Genomic DNA, 8,224 nt, shown 5'->3' on the forward strand with positions numbered 1-8,224 from the left:
CATCTATTGCATATTATAACATTATTAATGCATGAACCTAACTTCAACATTCAACTTGAGATAAGAAGGTATTGTTATTATCTGTCTTATAACTTATAACATTTCTAATTAATTTGTTTATATTTTATGCAAGCAAGTAAAACTGATGCAATCTATAAGAGATCTACAAGCGCCTTCTTCTTGGTCGCTCCCTCATGGCGAGGATCGTGAGCACCCTGAAATTCTGTCATCTTGTGAGTGACCAAAACTTTCCACCCGTCTCTATCATTTGCTTCTTTAGGGCAGTGTGAAGGCTGTCCCATTTAGCTCCTTTACTTGATATGATATTTTCAAGTATTTTTTTATGCTTTTGATAATATTGTATAGCAAATTTCTGAGAAATATGCATTTTTTTAAGTAGATATTACTATCTCAGAGTAATAAATATAAAGAGAGCGGGTATTGTCCGGGAAAACGAAGCCGTGTTTCTTGCATATTAACGCACAGTAGAACCTCAATTTTATTTCAAAAAACTATTTTTTGTATGTATAGATATATAGATTTTATATATAGATTTCAGATTGTAACATTCTATATACTGAATACACATAATTTGAAAACATCTCATGCATATACACACTAGAAAATATCGTTTATGTAGAAAAAAAATACGACGCCCGACGAGACTTGAATCTGTATCTGCTGGATTCGCGCCAGTATGCTTTACCATTAAACTATGGGCGCCTTAGATAATTACAACGATTTTAACTAGTAGTTGTTACATGAAATGCTTATCGAATAAATTGCGTTAAAAGGTTGGCTATCGGTTTTGGTATATTAAATTAAGGTAGGTATCAATTTCGTATTTTTTCTACATAAACGATTGTTTCTAGTGTGTATATGCATAAGATGTTTTCAAATTTTGTATACTCAATTTTATTGTTAACTATGAAACGCTATACCACCATGTTGCTTCTCAGTACAGCCACCAAATTTAAACACAACATAGTTAACAATATGTTATGCTAAATTAACTAAAATTAATTACAAGATAAAAAGAACTTTTTATATACCACGTTTTTAAATTTTCTCTTGAATCATATAAAGTTGACAATTATAATATGTATTAATAAATAAATTTTTTGTAGTTGTTAGAAATACTGAATAAATATAAAATACTGAAAGAGTGAAATGTCATTTTGAAATTTCATATTGATTTCCATAGTAACGTATATATTAATAATTTAGTTGCTAGGACCCCCTTAGCAACCAATAATAGTGTTTTACTTTTTACGGATTTTTTCCGAAAAAACTTTCCATACAAAACAGAATTAACTGAAAATGAATTCAATTCTGCTTAAAGATGGCTGAAAGTATTAAAAGAATGCATTGTCATCGTGTTATGATATATTCTAAAAGTTTCAAATGTCTAGCTAGTCGGGAAGTTAGTTAAATAACAAGATTTGTAATGGACAAACAAGAAAAAATGTGTACTGGACAAACAAGAATACGAGCTAATAAAAACGTGGTAATAATTACCACTAACTTTATATAATATAACACAAAGACAATTTCAGCAACACGTGCTCGCAATTTTTAAATGACTGAAGTCATTCAAATCAATTACTTACCGGCAACGTGTACAAAAAATATTTAATTCAGCCGTAGAAATTCTATCTTAGTCTAACGCTAACGCATATTCCGTAAATATACGCGTGCCTACGATGCGTACGACCCTATGGTTTGTTTCAATTATATGACCGAATTGAACTGTTTTGAGGCCCCCTTTTAAATCTTCTGACGAATCAATTGCATCATTTACGTCAAAGAAAATCGCGCTTGGATAGATACTTTCTGGGTACCATCTCTAAACATTATAACAAGTAATAATAATTTTAAATATTTCTATACCAACATATTTTAGGATTGAAGATTTTCTATAAATATTATAATATTGATAAGGAGTTCTAGAAAAATGTCGTGACCTCAACATTCAAAGAAACGAACACGCAATACAAAGAATAGAAATATAATAAATTGTATGTGTTTCGCGGTGTTTGTTCGTTGTTAAACGTATCGTAATAGGTTATTTGGGGTTATCGGAAATAATATGAACCAACTACGGTTGTAAAATAAAATCATCTATTCGATATTAATATTCGTCGGTAATTTTCTATTAACACTAACACGTATCTCAAATTTTGTCAGTTTTGAGTTGTTTGATGTTAAGAATTCAGAATTTGAATATGTACATATTCCACTAACACGTATCTCAAAACATACTTTATAACATAATACATTTAAGCAATTACAAAAACTCGTATCACAATAAAAAGACTTTTATAAATATTATAAATTCGTATCTTGAGTTACGTGTTTGTACGCATACAAAATACTGAACTCCGACAGATGATTATACTGAAACTCTTTCTCGGAAATCAAGATACGTGTTTATACAGTAAAGTTGCAACGCATTCTCATGTCTTCGACAATATGACTGATCGGTCGAAAATATAGTGCGATAAATTGAAGAAACATAACACTATTTTCATGGAAATATGTGTGACTATACTAAATGGACATTTCATAGAAGAAAATTTATTTCTAAATTAAAAATTGAGAGAATAAAGTTGTAATTTGCCTCTCCTGAAAAGTTGTGTTTTTTGAGATACGTGTTTGTAGAAAATTAACGTCGTAATGTCATCTACTGCTTCCCACAAATCCAGTGCGAGTGGAAAATACTCTGTGGGATCTTTACTTGTATACTCGTTATAGTAGAACTAGTAATAATCTTGGCTACGATTTGATGGCACTGGATGCAGTTGTCAAGACTTTATCGGGAGTCGGAACCATGGCCCCCACATCCTAATGAGGGCCCCCAGGCCAGAATCTTTAGCGGCCCCCTACCTATACCTGTGATGCTCTACAGTAGCGTTTCCCATATTCTACACTTGAGTTATCAACAACAACAAAAATGATACAAACCTCCACTCTTTGAAGGTCCATAATATGATCTTATTACGATCAGACATGATCGAAAAAAACATAGGTACTTAAGAATTGAACTGACGAATCGATTACCTCGCATTTTACGCCTACATTACTTGTTTGTCGATTATTTTCAAGTTAAAAATGGCCACGATTGCTGAGCGGCTTACGCGTCAGTTTATAATATCGTGGGTTCCAGGATCGAATCCTGGGGCTGGCAAATATGCATAATGTTTTTCAATTTGTGTTTGGAGTCAGAGTATGGACCTGATAATTTGAGCAAGTGGCTAACATCTATTTCTTGTAAAAACAAAAATATGTTAAGGGGGGACATGCTCGTCGAAGGTCAAAATTGAGTTTTTATTGTATTTTCAAACCATGATCCTGGACACTCCTTAAACGTTGTAGATAATCTATTTATATAATTTTGAAGCCTTATTATCCTTTATAGTTATTTTAAACATTTGATGACTGCATGAAGTATTTTTGTTACATAAAATAGTATTCTTTTAAACCTCTCGCTCTAATGTTTTAGAATATAGTCATATTTCGGTACATAACTGTGCAGTGGTGTTAAGATTTTTTACATTTATTAATTTTTAAACGCATTTATAAAACCATTAGTATAAATTATTACGAGATAATTTTTGTAAAATATTCACGATAAAAAATTATTTTGATAATCTCTGTGATCCCAAATTTGACAAGAATTAGGCATTTTATTATTCAAAAAATCGGCAAGATTAACACATTTGAAGATGATTCTAAAGATACTTATTATAAGCTATGTCTTTGACCATTCAAGTGTGATAAAAATCTTATGAATAATGATTGCTTTATAATAATTATTGACCTAAGAATAAGGTAGTGTTTTTTTGAAATACGCCATTTCTTTTGTCATTCCCTAGTGGTTAAGCTACAACATACGGCCGTAGCCATAAAATGACAAACTATAATTAAAGTAGGAAGTAAAATTATGTTAACGCGCGTGTTTGAACATGTACTTAACCGAATTTTTTTTTATTTTTTTTTAAACGGTACATGTTCAAACACGCGCGTCAATATCATTTTTCTCCCTACTTCAATTATAGTTTGTCAATTTATGGCTACGGCCGTATGTTGTAGCTTAACCACTGGGGAATGACAAAAGAAATGGCGTATTTCAAAAAAACACTACCTTATTCTTAGGTCAATAATTATTATAAAGCAATCATTATTCATAAGATGTTTATCACACTTGAATGGTCAAAAACATAGCTTATAATAAATATCTTTAGAATCATCTTCAAATGTGTTAATCTTGCCGATTTTTTGAATAATAAAATGCCTAATTCTTGTCAAATTTGGGATCACAGAGATTATCAATATAATTTTTTATCGTGAATATTTTACAAAAATTATCTCGTAATAAATTATGCTAATGGTTTTATAAATGCGTTTAAAAATTATTAAATGTAAAAAATCCTAACACCACTGCACAGTTATGTACCGAAATATGACTATATTCTAAAACATTAGAGCGAGAGGTTTAAAAGAATACTATTTTATGTAACAAAAATACTTCATGCAGTCATTAAATGTTTAAAATAACTATAAAGGATAATAAGGCTTCAAAATTATATAAATAGATTATCTACAACGTTTAAGGAGTGTCCAGGATCATGGTTTGAAGATACAATAAAAACTCAATTTTGACCTTCGACGAGCATGTCCCCCCTTAATACAAACTTCCACTCTGTAGAGGCCCACAATAAGATCCTATTAGGATCGGACGTGGTCAAAAGAAAGAAGAAAAGTAATAGATTAATATAAATAAAAATAATTAGAAGATAAAAAGAACTTTTTATATACCACGTTTTTAAATTTTCTGTTGAATCATATAAACTTGACGATTCTATGTATTAATGAATACTTTTTTTTTACTTGATAGAAATACTGAATAAATATAGTATACTGAGATGTCATTTTGATATTTCATATTGATTTCCACAGTAACGCACCTATATATTAATAATTTAGTTGCTAGGACCCCCTTAGCAACCAACAATAATAACTTTCCATACAAAACAGGATTAACTGAAAATTAATTCAATTCTGCTTAAAAATGGCTAAAAGTATTAAAAGAATGCATTGTCGTCGTGTTATGATATTCTAAAAGTTTCAAATGTCTAGCTAGTCGGGAAGTTAGTTAAAAATCTTCAATCATCCAATACAAATATTGGACAAACAAGAAAAAATATGTACCGGACAAACAAGAATACGAGCTAATAAAAACGTGGTAATAAATATTCACGCGAGACAAAAATATTGCGTCTAATATAATATTGGTGAAAGCTGTCTGGAGAAGTACCGGAGCGTCGTCCCGCCGTACCCCGGCGCCACTGCACCACTGGTTAAGGTGGAAATGGAAAATCATCAGAAAGCTGTTAGTAGACTTCGTACGAGGTCTCGACATTCGTATAGGAAGGAAATTTGGGGAAAATCTCGCGAAACAGTTACTTCATAATAGCGAGTATTCTTCGATTAAAATGTACCTATCGTTTTACGTGCCGTTTTACTGAGTGTGTATTTAAAAAAAAAAAAAATTTTTTTTGACCATGTCCGATCCTAATAGGATCATATGGGCCTCCACAGATTAGAGGTTTGTATTAACAGATTTTGTTTTTTACGAGAAATGGATGTCAGCTACTTGCTCAACCTATTAGGTCCATGCCCCGACTCACACACAAATTGAAATACAATATGTGTACTTGCCAGACCCAGGATTCGAACCTGGGATTCACGGCGTGATAGTCCAACGCTTAAGCCGCGCGGCCTAAAATTACTAACGTAGTAAAATTTTCAAATTACCTAAATTCGACCTTTTTATTACACTAGTGACTAGAATGAATTAGATGTCATTGATGTCAGTGATATTTTTCACAATATAACAATATTGAGTGGCCCGAGGTATAGAGTAGGTCAGGAGTGGCGAACCTAAGGCACGCGTGCCACTGGTGGCACGCCAGATGATTTTGCATGGCACGCGTTTGAAGAGGAAAAAATACCTATAATAAAATGACAGATCGCATTGTATGAAAATAGCAGGCAAATACTCTTCAAGAATAAGCATTACGTTTTATTTAAATATATAATTGGATAGGTCGTTCCTTAGACTTTATGCGTCGCATATAATATTATCGCACTAACCTCGTCAGGCGGCGGGGGGGGGGGGGGGTGCCGCGCCGCGAATCTCTATTTTTGATCGATTTACAATGCTTGAGACGACTGTAGCGAGAGAATGCCCCATCTGATCGGAGCAATTCTCGTGTCGCGCCGCGAATCTCTAATTTTGATCGATTTACAATGCTTGAGACGACTGTAGCGAGAGAATGCCCCATCTGATCGGAGCAATTCTCATGTCGATTTGTGCAATAAGAACCAAACTAATTAATACATTAACAAACAATTTCATTTCTACCCACAAAAAATGACTGCACCAAATAAGAAACAAAAACTTGGTGAAGCTAGTAGTAATAATTCTGGCAGACAGTTTCAAAATTGGTGAACCGAACTGTATATCGTAATTTTGCCGTAATTGAAAAAAGTGATAAAGCTATGGTCTGTGAGTATCTATAATATCATCATTTTTTAAAAAGAATTTTTAAAAATTAGTTTTTCCCCGTGAAAAAATGCTCGGCACGTCAGAGAGTTGAAAAATAATATTTGGGAAATTTGGCACGCGTACATAAAAAGATTCGGCATCCCTGGAGTAGGTACTACAAACTAGTATAGAAGTAAAAACAGAGAGGTGTTGATGAGACGAGTAGAGAAGAAATGTTTATCCTGCAACAAAGATAACCCTGAACTAAAGAGATCACTTCCAAGAAATACTCTGTCAATAGTCTCTGTCTGAGTCAAGAAACTGACGCCCGTACCGAGCAAGCTATAGATGGCAGAAAGTGATGCTATAAAATTAATAATATTGACTCACGGTGGGTACTAAAGGTTTCAATCCCGGGATTTCGAGACTACAAAACAGTGAAATAAATATTAGTGTATGATGAGGGGCGGTTTGCCGGTACCTCGAGTGTGGCCGGCGCCGGGACAACTGGACGCCACGCAATTCGAAAATAAATAGACGTTATGTACTTATAGGTACATTAAAAAATATATATTATTATTTATATTTATATTATTATAATTATTATGATTTAACAGTTGGTGAGAATTCAAATATGCACACGTAAATAATGATTTAATCGTGCATATGTTTAAATGGTAATTCTCAATCCGCAATAAAAAACATTATGTTAAGAGTAAAATAAATTAAAACTACTAAGTAGTAGATAGAAACAGATTAAAATTTCTCGTCTACGTTCTGTTTACGTGTCTACGACAGTGCGGCGTCCAATAATTGTACTGGCGTCCAGTTGTCCCATTCCCCTCAGGGCTGGGAACCCGGGCTAACAAAGGAGCCTCAAAATTTAAAAAAATAACAAAAAAATCTTACAATGTAGTCAATGTGTCAAACTAAAAACCTTATAATGTAGGGGCAATACAATAATATGACAATATTATATATGGTGTCTTAATTTATATTTTTGCGTAGGTACTGATACCTCTTCTCTCAGGCACTCCTTGAAGAGGGTGGGAGAGGACCGAGTGACGATACCTAAAGAGGTCAAAGGGCCAGGAGGGTAGCCAAGTGTTGGGAGATATGGGAAAGCCTCGTATTTACTAGGGGACAAAATGTCCCTCAACATGACGCGCAACATGACGCGCAGAGTCTACATGCTGCAACGTTGCACGCAACATAGTGCGGCATTTTTACATGAAGCGGGACATGTTGCATGTTGTCGTTTCGCAATCGAGCGCATGGGCCGCACATCTGTCCCGCGTAAAATGTTGGCGAATGTACCTACTCATAGTCGGGTTTCCAACATGTCGCTAAACATAAGTCGCTCGAATATCCACTCTTCTTTCTCTTTGTAGTATCTAAGTAGTGCCGCACTCACCACCTTTTCTTTTTCTTATGTTTCGATAAACTACTCATTAGAATAAAAATATGTTCGCACCACCGACCAACATAACCTCCACGGCGACATTTCTGCGACAACTGATGTGAGTCTTGTGGGTCTATTCTATACTAACTTATCGACCGCTAGAGTTATAAAGTGATAAATATTATCAAACTTAGGGTAGGTTTGTATCAAAGTATTAGCATTTATTGTAACAATTACAATACGTTATTTGTAATTGTTGCAATAACTTCTAT

This window comes from Rhyacophila brunnea, unplaced genomic scaffold (genome assembly GCF_057557595.1).
Source record: "Rhyacophila brunnea isolate RB1 unplaced genomic scaffold, BYU_Rbru_1.0 scaffold_6, whole genome shotgun sequence".
Lineage (NCBI taxonomy): Eukaryota > Metazoa > Arthropoda > Insecta > Trichoptera > Rhyacophilidae > Rhyacophila > Rhyacophila brunnea.